Below are 23,073 nucleotides of genomic sequence, written 5' to 3'. Positions count from 1 at the left end.
CACTGTAGAACATGGAAAAAATGAGGTCATGCTGAATGCAGGAAACCAAAGATGCCAACATCTTGGAGTAGATGGCATTCAGTAAGATGATATAAGGGGTATGATAGCCCCAACAAAATAAAAATGTTTGCATGAATGCCATTCTGCACTATTACGTTTCATGAAACAATAATAGCTTTCATGTCTTTACTGTCACCTCATTTGCATGGGGTACTCATACTTCATTCCTTCTACCTAGTTAAGTCAGTTTGTACTTTATACAATGACCTCCACCAGTAGCACTGCATTTTAATTTCAGTTAAGTTCTTTATTCACTGTTTAGAAACAAGACTACACAGTTTACCCTACTTTCAACTGAAGCAAAAAAAAAATAAACTACATTAAAGGTATTCTTATTTCATAGCTGGAAAATGGTCTTTCTATAATTACCACAGCCTCATTTTCCACCACAAGACAGCTACAAATTCTGCTTAATCAAATTTGCTCTTTCATGTTGTTTTTCCCCAGATAACAGAAACAATGCATCCCTTTCTCTGTATATACCAGCTATCTACACATGCATATATGACAGGGTGGATTGCCAGAATTTAAATAGCTGAGTTTGTGTTATATACTTTCACTTTAAAACATGCTGACATGAACCACTCCCCTGTGCAACTATGAGCAAACCAAGTTCTGTAAATTTTTGCACAACTACTTCCTCCAAAAACACACTCAAACTATGCTAACAGTTGGACATTCTACTTCTGCAATGATTATCTGAAACACATTCTTTATCAGCTTTGCAAAACACTCCCCTTACTGAATTCATGGAATCCTAACATTAAAATATCCAGATGCTTTTAATTTATTATCAGATCCACCCTGACCCCATCCTTGCCCTGGCGTCTTCTATTTTTATGCTGCTCCAGATAAGGTATCCTATTGCTCACTCTTCCTACTCACTTTTCCACTAAGCTTTTTAACCTCTTAAGCACACCTGCTTTGGCACATGATTGCTGCTAACCCTTCTACAATTCTGCAACACTGCATTGGACTTAAATTGTAAAAGGCTGCACATAGATTTAGTGCTTTTTGCATTAAAGCCTTTTTTTTTGTACAACTAACTAGAACTGTCCATAGTCCAGAAAGACAACAACTATTATAGCAATAGCCAACAACTGGGTGTGATATACTGAAGATTTGCCCACAGTTGGTGTGGTTTAATCATGAGGGTGAAGCCTGAGTGATCAAACAAAGGCAACCCTGGGTAAATCTTCAATATGTCACACCCAGAAGTTGGTTACTGCTGCTATGCAATGAAATTATTTAAGAAAGAAATTACTTACTTTTCTTAAGTAATGTCTTTGTATAACGGCAACGCGGTGGTGTTCTGCTTTTTTTTTTTTTTTTCATATCCTGCTGCTTTCTTGATGTACTGTACAAGTGTATGGGACTTGAGTTCTCATACTTATGCAGTACATCAGTGCTTTGGAAAGGAAACAGCAGAGAAAGGAACATCTCTGTTGCTGCTTTTTTAAAAAAAAATAAAGTTTGAAATCCGGACAGTTCAGAGGTGTGAGAGAGAAAGGGCAGAAATACAAGGAAAATCAGGCACGTTTCTCTAGTTTTGCATAACGTACCCGAATTTCCTTTAATTTTCTATTCCCCTCTTATGTACCTCTCGACTTCTTTGCTCAAGAAAGCTGGAAAGCCGTAGCATATATTAATAGAAGAAAGTCTGAGCGACTGGACTTTTTTATATTCGTATATGCTTGATTTACAACAGGCACATCTTTGAATGTTAATGACCTATCATTGTATAATAAACAATAACACCCACTAAGTTACTTCTACTGTTGTCTCTCTTGTACATCTTTGTTTTCGCAATTTATTTTGTTGTACTACTAGAGCGGGTAATATTAGTCGGTACTCCCTGTACTAGTTAATCACTAATAAAGTCCTGTGGAATGGGTGGGACAACTGTGGTACACCCTTCTTGTGTACTCTCAGTTCTGCTAAAAAATTCAGCCTCTTGTGCTCAGGTGGCATATTTTCCCTTTGACAGATGATTGGTATCCTTGTAATAGGACTAGCAGCCATCCACAGCTCCAGGATTTTCATCTTTTGACCATTACTGAAAGAGAGAGCTACACCTCCAAGGCAAGAAAATGTACCAACTGGCAAGGTTATAAGACTACAAAACTTGGCAATAACTTACAGGGAGGTATGATGCAATCATACTTCAGCTGGAGTACCTTAATCAAAAAGGAAAAATGATGAGGATATTTACCCATTGAGTACAGTGACTATGCATGTATTTATTTCATTCACATAATACACTGAATAAAAATTGTTAAAAAGATGAACTCAAAAGGGTATATTACCAAAAAGACCGCTCACATAAAATAAGTTGACTTTCTTGTGGCAAAAAAAAAAAAAAAATCAGCTGCAAGGTGAAAGTGAAACCAACTGATGACATGCTTTTCACCAAAAAAAATGTAAAACAATGTCTATAATATTAAAATACTAACCTTTGCATAGCCACAAAAATCTGACAGGAAAAAAAAGTTGTCAGTTTCCCCAAGAGATTTAATTCCACTTGGTTAGTATGTGTACAGGTCTGTGTGTGTAATTGGGGGAGGTGTATTTCATTTACTACAATGAATTAAACAATTTAAACGACTGAGTGAAGCGCAGTTCTTAAGAGTATTTTTTCCAGAAAGTTAATTAAGCCCTCCAATTCAGCATATGTGTATTAATATATTAACAAGAGTTTTCATCACTATAGTCTTAAATGTCAAGAACAAAATTACTATACAGCTTATAAAATTTTATTTTGTGAACATTTTCATAATAAATAAATATGCAATAGAAATATTCTATCAGCTTATAACACACACAGCAACAGAATTATACACTATGAACTGGTGCACATAAAAATGTAATTATACAATGACTGGCTATTAATATTCAAAAACGAGCACGCTGATTGGCCAGCCCAACCAGTGTGTCCGTTGTAAATCCGAGAATAAACCAGCAGGAAAAGGTCCTGTCTCCCAGACTTTTTCCCATTAGTTTAGCTCGCAATTTTTTTCACTTTTCTTTTTTTAAAACAAAAAAAGAAAACGAAAGACCTGAAACAAACAAGAGAGATGGAAAATCAGTTAAGTTCTGCAAAACTATAGAAACTTACCTTATTATACTTTTATTTTGTCTGTCCCAACTCTCCCCCATTCTTTAAAAGTCCCCGTTTTTTTTCTTTGTTTTTTTGTACTGCGTAAGTGTGGGACCACAAAACTGGGAAAGGACAGCACAGAGGCATTATACAAAGACATTATTTAAGAAAAGTAAGTTTTTTTTTTCCTTAAATAATGCCACTGTATAATAGCAATAACTGATTCCATGGTTGTGGTATATTGAAATTTACCAACGGCTGGCTTTATTTAACAACTCGGGCTTTGCCCTCATGATTAAATCACACCAACCGTGGGTAAATCTTCAATATACCACACCACGTTTTCGGTTATTGCTTAATGAAGTGACAACTACCTGACAAGATGCATGGTACTTCATGCAGAACCCAGCCTTATTCCTACACAGGAAATGTAAAGAAAGACAGATTCCCAGATGCAGTCACTCTGAACACTTAAAAGAAACAAATCACAACAAAAAGTGTACATCAGCTACTGATGAGGCAATATCTCTGAATACAACATACACACTATTGTGAGCCCCCCACAAATCATGACAATGCACACAACGGAAACAGTACAAACCTAAAAAAATACTCCTCAAGAATGACTAAGGCGGATCTCACATCATCTCCAGATCCAAACAGCTGATCTAGCATGCATATGATCTTCAGAACAATGATCTAGATTAAGACTGCTCAAAAACAGAAGCAAAATAAAAAAGAACAGGAGTGGGTAATGCCAAAAAACAACCATCCCCCCCTCCACAAGAACCCATTCAAACTTCTGTAATGAGGATCACTGGCTATGACTGTTACAGCCATCCTCTTGGGCCCAGGCCAGACCTCACTTGACCCATTTAGTAATGTCAGTATTCTCCCTCCATTACTACTCCACTGCTGAGTTTACTACATCTGTCACTCCTACTGACAGTTGCTTTGGTAATTCAGCCAGCATCTTCCAAGTGATTTAGTGAGTCCACATCACCAAACTCGCAGCTAGATATCAGAGTCCTTCAGGAACAACTGACTAAGAACTTGTTCCACTTCCTGCACTGGGCTCATTATTGACACTAACAGCTTCAGCATATTACTCACACCCACAATGATCCACAGGCAACATTAAGCTTGTAAAGGAAAAAAAATTAACTTTTATTTTCAGATGGGGTAACATCAATACTGTCAATGGCCTGGCTTCTATTAACCTGAGACCAGTTAACAAAGCCCTTCATAACCCCCACATAGAGCCATACAATTTAATCTGAGGAACACCACCAGTACAGAGATCCCTGCAACAAATTATTCAGCACTGCTGCATATGAGACATAACCTCCTTCTCATATTTCATATTCCAAACTGCTTGAAATAATAAAGTTCTTTTTTTTTTTTTGAAACACTACAGAAGTACTCACCCAACTAACTTCCTTGTCATCAGAAGCTTTTTCTGGATTGCCACTTGCTTTATTATGCAATATTTCAAATGAAAGCTGTGCCACTTAATCAAATGACATGGTCTGGGGTCTGAATATATTAGTTTCCCATATCCTTGCACGTCCAAATCAAGCTCCATACTTTCTTTAAGCCAAGAATCCTCAAAACAAACAGGGTTAGGGCACACCACTCCTTCTGAAGAGCCAGTCGCTCAATAATTTTTCCTGCCAGGTTCTATTCTCAAGGTCTTCCTTGTTCTTAAATGTTTCAACTCCACACCACAGTTTGTTTTAACTCACTGTCATGCATTTAAGTTTGGATTCCAGGTCACTTTTGACTGAGAAACATGCTGAAATTTGATTTCATTTCCACACTCTCACTCTGAATGACTGCCCTTCTCTATGCATCGTTTGTGTCCAATGAGAGCTCCTTCAGTTTCTTGCGGATCTTTCTGTAAATATTTTTTCTTAGATCTTCACATTTTAAATGGTGACATATGTATGCATAACATTAGTTTAAAAAAAAAAAAAAAAAATTTAGTAACATTTCCATTGTTATTGCCATGCCTTCTTTTCAACAAATTTCAATCACTTTAGCATCACATAAACTCAGTCTCTGCCTTTCCTTAAATAGCAGTCCTCCCACCAACCATTATTCTGCATGTACTGGTCCCACAAATTCCATTTATATGTAATTTGGTTCCTCTTTTTTTAAGATGCCACCTCCAGTTCTTTTAGCTGTTTTACAATATTCAGCTTGACGTGGCAGAGTTGAAGATGTTAAGATTTGCACTGGGTGTGACGAGGATGGACAGGATTAGGAATAAGTATATTAGAGGGTCATCCCAGGTTGCAAGGTTTGGAGACAAAGCCAGAGAGGCAAGATTACGTTGGTTTGGACATGTGCTGAGGAGGGATGCAGAGTATATTGTGGAAAAGATGCTAAGGATGAAGCTGCCAGGTAACAGGAAAAGAGGAAGGCCTAAGATAGGGTTTATGGATGTGGTGAGAGAGGACATGCAGGTGGTTGGTGTGACAAAGCAAGATGCAGAGGACAGGAAGAAATGGAAACAGTTGATCTGCTGTGGCGACCCCTAACGGGAGCAGCCAGAAGAAGAAAAAGTACTTCAGTTACAACTGGTCTACATTTTGAATCTTCTAGAAATTGTTTCTGGCAGCAAACAATATTAAACTTAGCAAGGCCTTACTATGTCTAGTTTAGATACTAAAAATATTTCCAATTACTTCCTTCCCAAAGCTCTTTCTTCATTATTTTTACCAAGATTTTAAACCCCATTTTCATTTTATCTCTCTATCTATCCCTTCTAAAGATTTTTCTGTCTTCCCTAATAACCCTCATATAATTTCTTCTACCCATTCCTTAATTGTTTCTTTTTTTAACAGATACATAGGAAAGTACTAGTGATTCATTTTTACTTGATTACCCCACATCATTATCTTCATTTTTAAGACATAGCAATAGGATGGGTCTCAAAGCTTTTAATTAAAGACACGTGTGTCCCCTCTACCTTGTCAATCTACAGGGTTTCTCCCAAACAATCCAGTATCCCACACAAATAGATAAACATAGCAAAAGGGAATCTATCTTAGACTGGTCCCTTATCAACAGTACTACCCACAATTCTCTCTCTGGATGCCTTCCAAATAATTTAAATGACCATAGACCTACCTAATTAATCCGTCATCAACTCAACTCACCCAGAGCCATAGTTTACAAACTCGTACGAAATATCAAAAACTTCTCTGATGAAGCATTCATAGACATGCTCAATAAATGCAACTGGACACCACTACATCATCTCCAACTTGACCAGGCCGTAACATATTTCAATGACACATTTCTAGCTATTTTAAATAGTTTAGCACCAACTCGTACATGTCGAGTTAAAAATAAGAGATTGCCCTGGATATCAAAAGAAACCATTAATCTTCAAAAACTAAGGGACAAAACCTGGTATCAATACCAAAAATCAAAAGACAATAAAACTCTAGCATACCAGCAGCTCCGCAATCAAACTAAAAAACAACTCAAACTAGACAAAAAAAATGTTATACAACTATGCAAAACAAATCTGAAAACAATCCCAAAAAGTTCTGGCAAGCAATTAACTCACTCCTCTGCCCAAGTAAAGCTACAACTCCAGAACCAACAACGAATAACTAAAGAGTGAGTATTGCCTCACAAATCAACACCTACTTTATAAACACCATCCTCTCCTTAGTTACAGGGAAAGTACAGTTGTGTACACTTAACATAAATGTAGATGTTCGAGTTTATTCACTGTTGTAGTCATTACATTTGGGTTATCTGCTTGCAGGCAGCCCTCAGTCGGCCTGATTAAGAAAGTCTTGGGTCCTGCGTCAGTTGTTGTCCCTTCTTCCATGACGTCAGGTCATCAGGGGTATAAAACATGCAGCCGACGCCATTACATCAGTTTTTCTTGCCCCAGATGTCAGGTGCCCCCTTAATGGGGAGCAATTAAATATAAAAGTACAATGATATATCTCCAACAAAAAAGCAAATACACCAAAAAGGCTTTTAAGCATAGTAAAGGAAAGTAGAGGTACAGCCAAAAGAAGTTAGGGGGCTGGAGGGAGGGTAACCAGGACTGCAACAGTGAATACACTCAAAACATCTACATTTATGGTAAGTGTACACGACTGTACTATGTTCTTCGTGTTTCACTGTTCCAGTCATTACATTTGGGTAGATTCCCAAAGCTGTGGTTGGGAGGAGGAATTTAGATAGCATTAGGACCAGCTATAAGGCCCTGCAAGACTGCAGTGGCAAAGCCAGCTGTGGATTTACAAAAAAACTGGCAAATGGTAATGCTTGGTGAAAGTATGTACAGAACTCCAGGTAGCAGCTTCTATGATGTCCCTGGTAGGGACGCCTCTGAGAAAGGCTGTAGAGGTAGATGCAGCCCTGGTGGAGAGAGGTCTGATCCCCTGGGGGATAGGTTTTCCATGGTGCTTATAGCAGAAATTAATGCAATGGCCTATCCATTTAGAAATGGTTTGCTTTGAAACAGCCTTCCCCTCTACCCCTGCAGCAAATGCTGCCAGCAGTTGTTCAAATTTCCTTTGAGGTTTAGTCCTGTCCAAGTAGAATCTGAGTTCTCTGTGCACATCTAAGGAATGCAGTATCCATTCCCCTTTGTTCTGCGGATTGGGAAAAGAAGGTTGGCAAATGAATGGACTAATTAAGAGCCACACTGGATACCACCTTCGGCATGAAGGATGGATTGGTTCTGAGGGACACCCTGTCCACATGAAAGAAGATGAAAGGCTCCACTGCCATAAGGGCCTGTAATTCAGATACCCTTCTAGCTGAAGTGATTGCTAAAAGGAAAGCTGTTTTCCAAGAAAGAAATTTTAAGTCTGCAGTAGCAGCTGGCTCGAAAGGAGGTAGAGTGAGTTTCTCCAAAACAAAGTTAAGGTCGCAGGCTGGTGTTGGAGCTCTCCTGGGTGGTCTCAAATTTTTGGCCCCTCTGAGGAACTGCTTGAGCAGTGGATGAGAGGAGGGGGGGGGGTTCTGTGTTATAATGAGCTGAAATGGCTGAAGCGTGGATTTTAATGGAGGAAAAACACAGGCCCTTGTGAAGCATCTCAGTTAAGTATTGTAAAATCTGAGGTAAATTGGGTGCTGCTGTGCTCATCCCTTGAGATTGGTTCCAGGCACAGAATCTTTTCCATTTTTCAGCATAGGATTTTCTAGTGCTAGGCCTCCTTGCCTCTAAAATGATATCCATCACAGGTTTACTGAGGGATGGGTAAAGGAGTGATTATGTAATTAGCCAGGCTGGAAAGTTCAGTGTTAGAAGCTGAGGGTGCAGAATCTGATTCTCCTGCTGAGACAACAGGGAAGGAGTCTGAGGCAGGTGCCATGGGGATAACTGTGACACACTGAGCAGGAGGGGGTACCAGTGTTTGCATGGCCAGTCTGGAGCAATCAAAATCATCCTTGGTTTGTCCTGTTTGATTTTTACTAGTACTTTGGAGAGCAGAGGCAGAGGGGGGAAGGCATAGACCGATAGGTTTTTCCAGCTGAAGGACAGAGTATCCACTTTCCAGGCTTGTTTGTGGGGAGTTGTTGTTTAAAACTTATCCAATTGGTAGTTCTGGGGAGAGGTAAACAGGTCTACATCTGGGCTCCCCCATTTGCTTGTCAACATGTTGAAAATCCTTGGTTCCAGTTTCCACTCGTGTGGGTCCATGAGGTTTCTGCTTAGTCCATCTGCCAGTGTATTTAACTTTCCTGGCAGGAACTGATCTTGTAGGTGCACTTGGTAGCTCAAGGCTGTGTTCCACAATGCCATGGCTAGTCTGCAGAGGGGGTAAGAATGTGTACCCCACTGCTTGTTTATGTACCACATAGCAGTGGTGTTGTCCATCTTTACCATTAGTTGTCCTGGAAGAATGTGGTCCTTGAAGGCTGTCAGAGCATTCTGTACAGCTAACATTTCTTTTTGATTGATATGCAGGTGCATTTGACTTGGGTTCCATTTGCCCTGAATGCACTTCCCTGCCAGGTGAGCCCCCCATGCATAGTCTGATGCGTCTGTTGTTAGGGTTTGGGCGGCAGGGGGTGGTGTGAAAGGTAGTCCCTTGTTTTGGTGGCAGGCCTCTGCCCACCACCAAAGGAACTCTAGGCATAGGCAATGTATGATAGGAATCATTGCTTCTAGATCCTGAGAATGTTGACACCATAGGCTTTTTAGATACCACTGTAGTTTCCTCATATGCAGTCTTGCATATGGAATTAGAAGAATGCAGGAGGCCATGAACCCCAAGGCTTGCAGTATTTGTCTTGCAGATAACAGGCTTTTTCTGTCCACTTGATTGAAGTAGGTTGTCAAATGAATTTGTTTCTCTGATGTGAGGTAGGCCACCTGGGAAGTTGTACTCAAGTTTGCTCCCAGGAATATAATTTGTTGACAGGGTACCAGGTGTGATTTCTTTTCATTTATGGTGTACCCCAGACAAGTTGGAACCCTTTGTACAAAGGCCAGATGATTCAAAAGTATGTCCTTGCTTTCTGCCTGAATTAGACAATCATCCAGGTATGGGTATATTTGAATATTTCTTTGCCTGCAAAATGCAATAACTGGAGCTAGGCACGTTGTGAATACCCTTGGCGCAGTAGATAAGCCAAAGGGTAGTGCAGAGAACTGACAGTGTGTGTAGCCTGCTTTGAAGCATAGGTATCTTCTGCAAGATTCCCTGATTGGGATGTGCAGGTATGCTTCTTTTAAATCTAGTGTTGCCAACCAGGCATCTTTGCCTAGCATAGCAAGTAACTGGTGAAGAGTCAGCATCTTGAATTTTGGAATCTGCAAGAAGGTGTTTAGAGTAGACAGGTCCAGGATAGGACGCTATGAATTGTCTTTTGTGGGCACCAGGAAAAGACTAAAGTAGAAACCTTGTCCTTTTTCCTCTTCTGGTACCAGTTGAATAGCCCCCATGCTTAAGAGAAAGTACTTGTTTTTAGGCCTCTGCCCACTGATTTGGGGGTAGATCTGGCCACCCGCTTGGTGTTGGCAACGTGTGGAAGTGAAATCTGTATCCCTGGGACACTATTTAAAACCCATTTGTCCTGGGTAATGAGTTCCCAATTCTTTGCATGAAGAGCAATCTTTCCCCCAAAAGGGGCAGCCAGTTGAAAAGTGCTTAGAAATTTTAAAAGGAAGTCATTGAGACAGTTTACCATAGGGGGGAGTCTTATTACTCCCAGATTTGGAAGTGGAGGCCCCCCACTGCTTAGTCCTGTGTGTCCCCTGGGACTGAAACCTTGGGTTTTTGCTGTGTCTGGGTTTGGCTTGAAAAGACCTGGAAGGGGCTGGAAAGGACCAATTCTTAAAAGGGCCAGTGCCTACTAAATCTAGGAGGCTGAACTTGTAAGAAACATTTAACAGTTTGTATAGATTTGACTTTATCTTCCATCTTTTTAAGAACTTCCTCAGCCTTGTTGCCAAACAGGCGGTCCTGATTTAAGGGAGCATCTAACAACTTAGCTTTAACATGATCAGGCAAAGATTGCTCCTTAAGCAAAGCATGCCTTCTGAGCACAGACCCAGTAACAGCAGCCCTGCAAGAGGCCTCTAATGAATCAAAACCACATTGCAAAGTGTGTTTTCCAACTTGTTCAGCAGAATGCATTAAATCCTGTAATTCTTTATTTTCCACACAGTCAGGAATCAACATCATTTTCTGTTTAAGAAATCCAGTAATATGTTACTGATACTTTAACATATGAAACTGGCAGTTTAAAGCCCTAATGGCCAAGGCTGCAGAAGAGTAAATCTTCTTACCCTATCTATCCAGCGCCCTGGAGTCTCTATCAGAAGGGGTAGGATTTTTTGCAGTAGAAGCCTTAATGCCCTTGGGCCCCTGTGAAATAGTCTCTGGATCTGCAACAAGATTTTTAAAAAGGAACTTGTGTGACTCAGGGACCCTGTAGCATCTGTCTGGTTTTCTGGAAGCAGGAGGCAAGGAATCAGGGGCCAAACTAGATTCTGAAAAAGCATCAACAATGTCTAGTACAGGAGGAATACCTAAAGGTCTATGTTGAGGTAGGAGTAAGAAATCCCTAAGCCTCTTTATTGAATCAGAAAAATCCTGGCTTTCCAAGTGGAAATGCTCCCTTAGAGTATGTAAGGTTTCCCCAAAAGAAAAATCCTCTGGGGGGAAGCAGAGGGAATGGAGTCCTCTACATCAGAATCCTCATAAGTAGATAAGGGCAAATCCAGATCATCAGAAGAATCAGAAAAAACAGAATCCTGGTCAGAAGATTCATAAACCACTTCGGTCCTAGGCCTCTTATTAAGTGGAGGTTGGCTATCCCTGATTATAGTTATTAGATCTTCAGCCATACTTATCATTTGTTTTTTAGGCATAGAGGTCTGAGCATGTGGCCTGGGCGTTGGCCTAAGAGAAGAAGGAGGCGTCGGTTTAATATGCAAGTTCGTAGGCCTGAGTACACCCTCAGAAGCCGGTGCCTGCGCAGCAGTTTGGACCCATCCAAGGTAGAGACATCTGCGGGTTCCATAGTTGAAGCATCTTGCGGCATACCGGACTCCGAATGGGTCTCAGTAGAGGCCTGCGAATCAGAAGTAGTGGGTATCAGGGGCTGTGAAAGCGTCTCACTGAGTACTGGCGAACTGGCGACTGGCTTAGGAGAAGCGTCGCTGGCAGTTTTGGACCTCAGCGGCCTGCCTCTGTCTTTATCTTTGCATTTTTTCAGAATCCCGGTAGCCGGATGGCTAACCGACGACATTTCTGGATAATTAAACTGAGAACCGACATATTTAGAGGCAAAAATATACCGATGACAAATAGTGTGCTGATTAAATATAGCACAAAACCAACAGCAAGGTACATCGTGATCAGGGCCTGAGCAAGGAATACAGTATGAATGAAAATCTTTTTGAGGTATTTGCTTTCCACAAGTAATGCAATTATTAACTTTTACCGATATCGGGAAGGAGCAAGAAAAAGTTTCCCCAACAGGGTACTTAGTTTTAGATGAAGACTTCGGTTCTGAAACTCGAAAACGAAAATTTTAGGAGTCGGCCGACCGGCACTTGCGAACTGCTTCTGCTTCGGGTACCGCACGGCAAGAAAGACTGACGTAATAGCGTCGGCTGCATGTTTTATACCCCTGACGACCTGACGTCATGGAAGAAGGGACAGCAACTGACGCAGGACCCAAGACTTTGTTAATCAGGCTGACTGAGGGCTACCTGCAAGCAGATAAGTCAACTGTAATGACTGCAACAGTGAAACACGAAGAACATCAATTCAAACTCTGTCTCTTTCACCTAATGTGGACATTAACAACTTTTCTGACCTCAAACCTGTCCCAATTAACACCATAAGAACAATGCTGAAAAAACTGAAAACTTCTTCCTTAGCAGCTGACCAACACCCCAGTGAGTACCTCAAACTATCAGCTGATGCCATAGCTCTGCCTATCTCCATTCTGGTAAATAGGTCTATAGCAGAACAATATGTCCCAAAATTGTGGTAAATTTTCTACATCACCCTCTGCATGAAGGAGGAACATCAACAGAATTAAACAATTACAGACCCATAGCCATCCTTTCCCCCGTGTCACAATTCTGGAAGAATGTATCCACACTCAATTACTACAATACCTGTTATCTCACAACCTTATCTCTCCCTCCCAACATGGTTTCAGACCAAAACATAGCACCACCACAGCCCTAATTAATTTCTCTAGCACCATCAGCCAGCTGAGAAATTCAAACCAGCAAGTAGCATCAATCTTCTTAGACATGTCAAAAGTGTTTGACACCGTCTCCCATCAGAAACTCCTTAGTACTCTTGCCTCATTAAACCTATCAAAGACTTCCCTCTCCTGGTTCCTAAGCTATCTTTCTGACAGACAGCAAGCAGTACGATGGAAATCCAAACTCTCACCACTTCTGCTTGTCTCGGTTGGAGTCTCCCAAAGGTCCATATTAGGACCCCTTCTTTTCACCATCTTCTCCAATAATCTAGCCCCATCCACAACACATGCTAATGTAGTTCAGTATGCAGACAATTCAACTTTAATCTGCTCAGCAGATATCTTACCAGACCTCCAAATAGTAGACCAACAAGCTTTTAATAATATAGAAGCATATCTAAGTAATCACAGCTAATCCTCAACCCCAAAAAGACACAGTTAATGTTATTTACCAGTAGCAAACAATCACCAAAAAAGCCTCCTTTCACTATTCTCTCAGCAAACAACACAGTCATCCAACCAGTTGAGCATACAAAACTCCTTGGAGTGACAATTGACAACAAACTCAGATTTGACCAACACATAGCCACCACAATTAAGAAAGTTCACATCAAACTTGGCTCACTGCACAGAAGCAAGCCATCACTCACTGACAATACCAGACTAGCCATATGCAGAACCTCCTCCTCTCTACACTCCTATATGCTTTTCCCCTCTTTACCAACTTAAAAAAATCAGGCTTAACCAAATTGGAAACTTGCTACAACAAAATAGCCCATTTTGCAGCCAGCCTTCCCCACCAAACCCATCATTGCATTGTTCTACATAAATTAAACTGGCTCGAGCTACCTAATCTTTTCATCTCGACCAACTTAAACTCACACACAGTATCATCTTCCATCCTGACAGTTGCCCATCCCTCAAGGAACTTGTTGTTCCCTACTCATGCACATGAAATCTAAGATCTGCAGACAGAAACTTTCTCACAGTAAACAAAGCTAACACCACTTATGGTGAAGCCCTATTTTCAAATCATATAGCCAAATTATGGAACTCTCTACCCCACAACCTCCAAAACACACCTAAATCTACCAGTTTTAAACTACTACTATTTGAACATCTATGTAAGAACTGGCATTGCTCCTGTGCCAAACCTGACTGACAAAATGTATATAACTCTCTCATCACAATGTCCACTCCTTATCTCATTTTCCTCCCAATCCTCAGTGTTCATTACTATTCAGAAATAAATATATATCAAGGAAATGCCATTTGGTTATAACAACTATTTAATATGTACACACAACTAACTTTATTTTTTCTCACAATGATCTTCACTGAAATGCTCGTGTTTTTTTTTAACCTGTATCTACTAGAAAACTGTATGGAATACTACTTTATATAGACTAACTAGAAGATGTGTATTCTACATCTACTGTATGTATACTGTTGTACTATCTAATTATTGTATATTGTTTGTATTTCTGTGGAGCTCTTCTCCCAGGGCCTCTGCTGAAAATGGGCTTCTGGCCCAGTCGGACTTTCCCGGTAAACAAATGTAAATAAATAAATGTGCCTGTGAAACATAACTTCTATCCAATCTAGTCCAATTATTGTACATTGGGGAATAATATGTAAATTCTGCATGAGTTCCTGCCACTGAATTCACATATTCCATATAAATATTCTAATACACTACTTCAGAAATTTTCCCTCTTTTGTTATATTTTTCCCTTCTCGGTCCTCCTGACACAGCCTCATGACTGCCAATCAGATTCTAGTCTCCACCCATAAATAATATTCTCTTCTGGAATCTTATGTCGCCCAAACTCTAAAATAAGAAGTTATGTACTTACCATAACATTCCACGTGGGTTGTCCATCTCGCCCTTTATTCTCAATGGTGGTCGGATCCGATCTGTCGGATTCATCTTGGCCATTGCATAAGCTCAAGGTCCTCAGCTAAGCTCGTGGGGATTTTTCCCTACCCATGATGCAACCACCTTACCACCTCAGATCTTGTTTGCCCTCAAGCAGTGACAAGGAGAATAATTTTATTATTATATTAAAAACCCACATGATTTCTGAGAATATAGAGTCTTGTAAAGATCCAATTAGAACTACTCAGTCTTCCAGGACAGTAGGTAGAGGGTTATGGTGGGTGGGTTGTGAGAATAAAGGATGAGAGAGACAACACACATGGAACATTATAGTAAGTACATAACTTCTTTATGTCAATTTTGTCTTGATTCTCACTGGTGGGACTGCATCCCTAGCTACCTGATTCTTGGGTGGCTTCATGGGAGAATATTCCTCAGAACCATAGAACCAAAGGATGCTCTACTCCTAGAGGCCAAATCTAACTTGTAATGAGTAATAAAGATATGTTGTTTAGCCCAAGTTGCTGCAGCACACATGTTGTCCAAAGGTAATCTAGCTTGGAAGGCTGCAGAAGCGGATACTGACCTGGTGGAATGAGTTTTGATAAGATTAGTTATAGTTTTGTTGTTAGAATTGTATATGAAAGATATACATTGTGAAAGCCAATTGGATAATGTTATCTTAGAGACTGGTTGGCTTCTAATTTCTGATGTCCTGTGCAAATAGAAACATAGCTGTCTGCGAACATCTAGAAGATGCAAAGTATACTCCACTTTGTTTTGAAAATTTGGAAAGAACACTGTTAAGTCAACAGACTGATTGAGGTTACTCTCCGAAACTACTTTAGGCAGAAAGGAAGGGTTATTGCATAAAGAGACTCTAACCTTGTGAAAAATTATGTATGGAGGCTTGGAAGACAAGGCCTGTAACACTGAAACTCTCCTTGCTGAAGTAATAGCTACTAAAAATGTTTTCCATGAAAGATATTTAAATTCGCATGTAGCAGATGTTCATATGAAAGGGAGATGATCTTTGATAGCATGAAATTCAAGTCCCAAGGCGGAACTGGGTTTCTATATGGAGGTTGAATTAAAGTAGTTCCTCGGAGGAATGCTTTGCAAAGTCTGTTTGAAATGACTGCAGAACCATTTTCTCCTATGTAAAAATTTGAGATCATTGCTAACTATACCCTAATAGTAGCTGCAGCTGCTCCCTCACTGAATAACTTGGCTAACAATTCTAGGATGGAATGTAATGGAGCTGTGAATGGGTCTATCTGATTAATATTGGACCAAAATCACAAAGTAAGACAGCCCCTGCTTGTACGGCAACTGCAAGGTCCCAAAAGATCGAATTTACAGACCAGCAGTTTGTGGTGAACTAAATAACTTTTAATATGGTGCTAAAAAGCACATAAAGAGAATATTAGGCAAACCTGTTTCAGCTAAGAGAAAAGTAGCAAATATACCATGCACTGAAGAAGGCTACTTCTTTCTTAGCTGAAACCAGTTTGCCTAATATTCTCTTTGTTATGTGCTTTTTAGCACCATATTAAAAGCTATTTAGTTCACCACAGTCTGCTGGTCTGTATGTTTTTCGAATTTAATATTGGACCAAGCCATAAATCTTTTCCATTTGCTTTTGTACAATTTTTGAGTAGACATTTTATGGGAAGATAGAAAAATGTGTTTAACTGGACAGGGAAGGAGAGGAAAAGTACAGTTTTGTACCTACCATAAATGTAGATGTTCGAAGATCCACATTGCTGCAGTCCTTACACTTGGGTAGTCCGCTGTCCTCGGTCGGCCCGAATATCAAAGTATAAGGCTGACGTCGGTCAAGGCGCATTTGACTGACATCAGGACGTCAGGGTACAAATGCGCATGACCGACGTCATATCCTCAGTCTTTTCTTGCCCCAGATGTCAGAAGACCCTAAAAATAAAGGTCAAAACCAAAAGACAGCAAACAAACAACCAACCATCCTAGCACTAAAAATATGTACAATATATACAATATACATCATGTTGACAACCCAACCCACACAACCGCCTCTAACTACAGAGGGGAAGGAGGGAGGGTAAATTGGACTGCAGCAATGTGGATCTTCGAACATCTACATTTATGGTAGGTACAAAACTGTACTATGTTCTTCATCTCACATTGCTGCAGTCCTTACACTTGGGTAGAATCCCAAAGCAGAGGTAAGGGAGGATGGCCAAACTATAAGGAAGCAGGAGCTGCCAAAATGCCCTGCAAAACAGCAGTGGCAAAACCAGCCCTGGATTTAGAGTAAAGTGGTAGGTGATAATGCCTAGAGAAAGCATGCACTGAACTCCAAGTAGCTGCCTCCAAAATATCCTTGGTTGCCACCCCCCTCAAAAAAGCTGTCGAAGTGGCAGTAGCCCTAGTGGAATGAGGCCTAATCCCAGCTGGAATCTCCTTTCCATGATGGGAATAACAGAAAGCAATGCAAAACCCAATCCACTTAGAAATAGTTTGTTTTGACACAGGCTTGCCCTGAGAACTCAAAGCAAAAGAAACAAATAACTGCTGAGACTGTCTGAACCCTTTAGTTCTGTCCAAATAATATCGCAACTGCCTGTGTACATCTAAAGTGTGCAAAATCTTTTCCCCTTTATTTTGGGGATTTGCATCAAAAGTAGGCAAATGAATAGTTTGGTTTAAAGCCACACTAGAAACCACTTTAGGCATAAAGGAAGGATTAGTACGTAAAGATACCCTATCCTTATGGAAAATTAAGAAAGGCTCAACCGCCATAAGGGCCTGCAACTCAGAAACCCTTCTTGCAGAGGTAATAGCCAACAAAAAAGCAGTCTTCCATGATAAAAACTTTAATTCAGTAGTAGCTGCAGGCTCAAAAGGTTGTAGAGTGAGTTTCTCCAACACAAAATTGAGATCCCAAGCAGGAGTAGGAGCTCTTCGTGGGGTCTTATATTCTTTGCCCCTCTAAGAAATTGCTTGAACAAAGGATGAGAAAACAATGGTGGGTCACAATCATAGTGAGCCGAAATTGCTGCAGCATGAACCTTAATAGAAGAGAAGGACAAACCTTTGTCCAGTAACTCAGTAAGATATTGAAGAGCCACACTTAAATTAGGCTCAGAAACATCAAAATCCTTTGCTGCACTCCAAAATAAAAATCTCTTCCATTTATCTGCGTACACTTTCCTTGTACTAGGCCTTCTAGCTTCCAAAATAACATTCAAAACTTGCTGTGGAAGTGGAGGCCCACTATGGTTCAAAACAGAATATGCCAGGCTGTTAGGTGCAGAGAGTGAAGCTTGACATTGAGCAAATGACTGTCCTCCTGAGACAACAGGTGTGGAATCGAAGGCAAAGGCCATGGAGGCTTCCGTACCAGGCTTCTCAGTAATGGGTACCAATGCTGTCGAGGCCAGTCTGGAGCTATCAAAATCATCCTTGGCTTGTCTTGTCTGGCCTTTAGTAGTACTTTTGGGAGGAGAGGCAGAGGCGGAAAGGCATACACATGAAGATTGCTCCAATTGAAAGAAAGAGCATCCACTTTCCAAGCTGTGGGATGAAACCTTTTTGTGTAAAACTTTGGCAGCTGGTGGTTTAGTGGAGAAGCGAACAGATCTATGTCTGGAGTTCCCCATGACACTGTCAATTTCTGAAATACATGAGGATCCAATTTCCACTCGTGGGGATCCATAATTTGTCTGCTCAACACATCTGCTAAGGAGTTCTGTGCTCCTGGCAGAAACCTTGCCTGAAGATTTAGCTGTAAACTGAGAGCAGTCTCCCACAAAATCATTGCTTGCCTGCATAGAGGATAAGAATGTGTTCCGCCTTGCTTGTTGATGTACCACATGACAGTTGTGTTGTCTGTTAGAATCAACACCTGCCCTGGGAGAAGTAAATCCTTGAAAGCTATTAATGCAAACTGGACTGCTAACATCTCCTTCAAGTTGATATGCAGATGTTGTAGTCTGGCAGGCCACTTGTCTTGTATCCACTTTCCATTCAGATGAGCTCCCCAAGCTTTGTCTGAGGCATCTGTCGTTAGAATCTGACTCGCCTCTGGCCGGGTCACAGAGAGTCCCTTGTTTAGGTGACATTCCTGAGCCCACCACAACAATTCCTTTTGAATGCAAGGTATTATTTGAATGACAGTGTCCAAATCCTGGCAGTGCTGTGTCCATACATTTTTGAGATACCATTGTAGCTTCCTCATATGCAGTTTGGCATTGGGAAGCACCAGAATACAAGATGCCATGAACCCCAAGGCTTGAAGGACTGTCCTTGCAGTCAGCCTGGACTGATGAGACAACTGATGAAAGTAAAGGGAAAGATTCTTTTGTTTGTCCGGGGTCAAAACGGCCATCTGGGATGCTGTATTCAGTCTCACACCCAGAAAGCACATGTCCTGAGAGGGTACTAGACTGGACTTTATTTCATTCACAGAATACCCCAGGCATCTTAGCACTGCTATCACATAATCCAGATGATGAAGAAGCTCGTCCCTTCCTTGAGCCAGAATCAGGCAATCGTCCAAATAAGGATAGATCTGTATTCCTTTTAACCTGAGGAAAGCTATCACTGGAGCCAGAACTTTCGTGAACACTCTGGGCGCAGTAGATAAGCCAAAGGGCAATGCAGAGAACTGATAATGAGAAGTCCCAGCTTGAAAACGCAGATACTTCCTGCAACTCAGTCTGATAGGAACATGAAGATAAGCCTCCTTGAGATCCAAAGTTACCATCCAATGATCTTTGCCCAGCAGAGGTAAAAGCTGCTGTAACATCAACATTTTGAACTTGGGAATGTCCAGATAAGTGTTGAGGATAGATAAATCCAAAATTGGTCTCCATGTGTTCCCTTTCTTTGGTACTAGGAACAGGCGAGAATAAAATCCTAGGCCCACTTCTGGCATAGGGACCGGCTGTATGGCCCCTATTTGGAGTAACAGAGAAATTTGCTTGTGAGCCTCTATTCTTTGTTGAGGAGGAACGTCTGGCATGCCTTTGAAAGGAGGCAAGGTATGGAAATAAAACCTGTAACCATGGTGTATGATATCCAATACCCATCTGTCTTGGGTAATTAAACTCCAATTTTCTTTGAAAAGCGCCAACCTTCCTCCCAAAGGTGCTGCCAGACGAGAAGGCTCTGGCAGCTGAAAAGGTAGGTCATTGGGTCTGTTTACGAAAGGACTGACCCCTGCCCTCACCCGAAGACTGTGCAGGCGAACTCCCTGTTCTAGGCCTGAAAGAGCCCTGAGCTCTGCCCCTACCACGTCTAGATCTACCCCTAGACTGGGAATCATAAGAAGGATACGTCCACCCCTTAGTAGGCCAATTTCTACTAAACTTTGGAGGCTGAACCTGTAAAAAATCTTTAACAGTCTGCATAGACTTAGCCTTGTCTTCCATTTTCTTTAAAACTGCCTCAACAGGAGAACCAAACAACACATCAGATTGTAAAGGAGCATCTAAAATCCTTGTTTTAACATGGTCAGATAAATTCTGATCCCTCAGCCAGGCATGCCTGCGAAGAACTGACCCAGTGGCAGCCACCCTAGATGAGGCCTGTACAGCATCAAAACCACATTGCAAAGAATGCTTACCCACCTGTTCAGAAACATGTACTAAATCTTGTAACTCTTTACAATCAATACCTTCCGCCAGAGCATCAACCTTAGACTTCAATTGTGAAAGGAGATAGTTTTGGTATTTCAACATGTGAAACTGGCAATTCAAAGCCCTCATAGCTAGAGTGGAAGAAGTATAAACTTTCTTTCCCCATCTATCCAAGGCCCTGGGCCTCTTTATCTGTAGGAACCGGATTCTTGACAACAGAAGCCTTAACACCTTTAGGCCCCTGACTAACAGTTTCTGGGTCTGCCCTAGGACTCTTAAAAAGATACTTATGAGCTTCAGGCACCCTGTAATACCTATCCGGTTTAACAGGAGCAGGAGGCAAAGAATCCGGATTAAGAGAAGCCTCTGTAAAAACATCTTCCACCACATCCAAAACAGGAGGTATAGCCAAAGGCCTATGCTGGGGTAAAAACAAAAATTCCCTAAGCCTTTTCCTGGAATCCGAGAAGTCCTGACCTTCCCACTTAAAATGCTCCCTCATGGAATGAAGAGTTTCTGAAAAAGAAAAATCCTCAGGAGGAGAAGCAGAAGGAGTAGAATCATCCACATCAGAATCAGAATAAGGAGAATACTCCTGCAAGTCTTCAGTCAAGACTCTGAAACATCGAAGCCTGCTCAAAACTCCCTAGCTCAGGCTCCACTCTAGGTCTCTTATCAGGAGGGGCAAAGAACCCTAATCAAAGTAATCAAATCTTCTGCCATTTTAAGCATATGCTTCTTGGGCACAGTTCCAGAAGAACTAGGGGTGACACCAACTGAAGCTAAACCTGGCCTGCCTCTGGGAGAAGCCTTGGAAACAGAAGGAGAAGGCCTAACCACCCTAGGAAGGGAGGGGAGTATAGTAACCTGAGAAGCCCCATCAGCCTGACCTGCCTCCTGAGAGGCCACATCCTGCAATAACAAAGTCTCTCCCTGGGATCCCAAAGAAACCTCCAGTGGAACCACCGGCTCCACCGACACCTCTAAAGAACCGGCGTCCGGTACAGTCGGTTCTTCTAGCCTAGGCTTAACTGCTTTGTCCTTGCGCTTCTTCGAAGAAGCGGGCGTCGGAGCATCCGACGGCATTTTATAATTGCACCGCTTCACGAAGACTAACCTGGCACAATCTAACCTTCTCTTTATAGTGCGCTTATTGAATCTAGCACAAGAGCGACACCCAACAACGTCGTGCTCAGGCCCTAAACAAGGAATACACAAAGTATGATAGTCTCTATGCGGTATCTGTTTCCCACAAGAAATACAATTATTCACTTTTTCTGACATCCGTAAACCACTGAGGCAAGAAAAACTAAAATATTCCCAACGGGTACTTAGCCAACTTTGACTCGGTCTGAAACTCCGAAATCGAAAAATTTCAGAACGCCAACCGGCACTTGCAATGCTGCTTCTGCATCGGACCATGCGGCAAAAAAGACTGAGGATATGACGTCGGTCATGCGCATTTGTACCCGGACGTCCTGATGTCAGTCAAATGCGCCTTGACCGACGTCAGCCTTATACTTTGATATTCGGGCCGACCGAGGACAGCGGACTACCCAAGTGTAAGGACTGCAGCAATGTGAGATGAAGAACATCCTGGCTATCATGGGAACTGGAGCAGCCAAGCTGCTAGTTTGAGACTGTTCAGACTGGGATGAATCATTCCTGACGAATAAGTCAACAGATCCGGAGCTGGGTCAAGAATCCATGGTCCCTCCCCATACATGAGTAAAGGGGAACCATATCTGTTGAGGCCAATAGGGGGCAATTAGGATTATTGTGGTCTCCAATGAACTTGCTTTCTGTATGACCTTGGGTATTAGAGGTATTGGTGGAAAGCCATAAAGAAGTCCCAGGGGCCAATCATGAACAAATGCATCCCTTGTTCACTCCCCCATTGGGGGAATCAAGGCAAAGTAGTTCCTGCATTTGGCACTGATGGGTGACGCAGAGAGATCGCAGCAAGGCTGGCCCATTTTCGGAAGATCTCTTCTGCAACTTTCTGACAGACCACTTGTGCTGCCATAGAATGCAGATGAACTGAGTAGAGCCAATCACGCTTAATATCCCTGAGATGTGCGTTGTTATAAGAGAACGGATGGAGGCCTCTGCCCATTGCCAGACCCTCAGAACTTCTCAACATAGGAGATAAGATCTGGTTCCCCCCTGTTTATGCACCAGACTACAAACATGTTGCCTGAATGAACTGCTATCATTCCCACAGGGAGGGAAACCTGAAATGCTTGCAACGCCAAGAGCACCGCCCTCGCCTCTAGGACATTTATGTGCAAATGGGCCTCGTATTGTTGCCAGACATCTTGAACTGTCTATCCCAGATAATGATCCCACCCCCCCACCCCCATCTGGGAAGTATCCGTGGTCACTGTGGCAAAGGGCTGGGGGGGGGGTAAAGGAACAGCCCTGAGACACCAAGGGAGAGTTGTGCCATTTTGCACGAGATGGTTATTATAACCTCATGTGTTATTGGAAGATCCAGAAATGACCACGGATTAGAAAGTAACCACTGGAGAATCCTCATATGAAACTGAGCTAGTGGGATTAGAACAACTGAAGCTGCCATTTTCCCTAGAACCAGTAGAACTAGCTTGGCAGAAGCCCATTTCTTTCTGATCAGTATCTTTACACAACATAGAAGGTCGTGTACCCTGTCTTGAGGAAGTTTTACTGACATAATTGTT

The 23,073-nt window shown here is 41.7% G+C and overlaps 1 protein-coding gene across 1 annotated transcript in view; it reads right to left on the bottom strand.

Annotated features, from left to right (window-relative positions):
• COG3 (component of oligomeric golgi complex 3) overlaps nucleotides 1-23,073 on the bottom strand; it is a 1,722,808-nt gene that overhangs the window by 112,607 nt on the left and 1,587,128 nt on the right. The gene's annotated exons all lie outside the window — the stretch shown is intronic.

The sequence above is a fragment of the Protopterus annectens genome, chromosome 5.part0 (assembly GCF_019279795.1).
Source record: "Protopterus annectens isolate FY-2018-M chromosome 5.part0, PAN1.0, whole genome shotgun sequence".
NCBI lineage: Eukaryota > Metazoa > Chordata > Ceratodontiformes > Protopteridae > Protopterus > Protopterus annectens.
The sequence above is the reverse complement of the archived record's forward strand: the minus strand, read 5'-3'. Positions and strand labels throughout refer to the sequence as shown.